The 277-nt window shown below is 45.1% G+C and overlaps 1 non-coding gene across 1 annotated transcript; it reads right to left on the bottom strand.

The window, feature by feature from the left end:
• Window positions 1-204: 204 nt before the first annotated feature.
• On the bottom strand, window positions 205-277 carry TRNAK-UUU (transfer RNA lysine (anticodon UUU)). The gene has a single exon. It is a non-coding gene; the product is annotated as a tRNA-Lys (tRNA).

The raw sequence follows: 277 nt of genomic DNA, 5'->3' as shown, positions 1-277 counted from the left end.
CACGTTCAAGTAACAAAATGGATCCCAGTGGGACATCTTTCATCTGATCTCGAAACAAAATGATGCACACATGTATTTCATCATGTGTTGTCTTCTTGCAAAGAAAAAACAAAATCCTCCATAAATGTCCGACATATGGTTGCGGACAGACGAACGAGGACACAGACGAGACCCAATCTCAGTCCACTGGGGGCAAAAAAGCTGTGCCCAAACAGGGACTTGAACCCTGGACCATCAGATTAAAAGTCTGATGCTCTACCATCTGAGCTACCTGGGC

This window comes from Myxine glutinosa, chromosome 4 (genome assembly GCF_964187855.1).
Source record: "Myxine glutinosa chromosome 4, kmMyxGlut1.1, whole genome shotgun sequence".
In the NCBI taxonomy this organism is placed as follows: domain Eukaryota; kingdom Metazoa; phylum Chordata; class Myxini; order Myxiniformes; family Myxinidae; genus Myxine; species Myxine glutinosa.
This window is presented reverse-complemented; position numbering and strand designations above follow the sequence as displayed.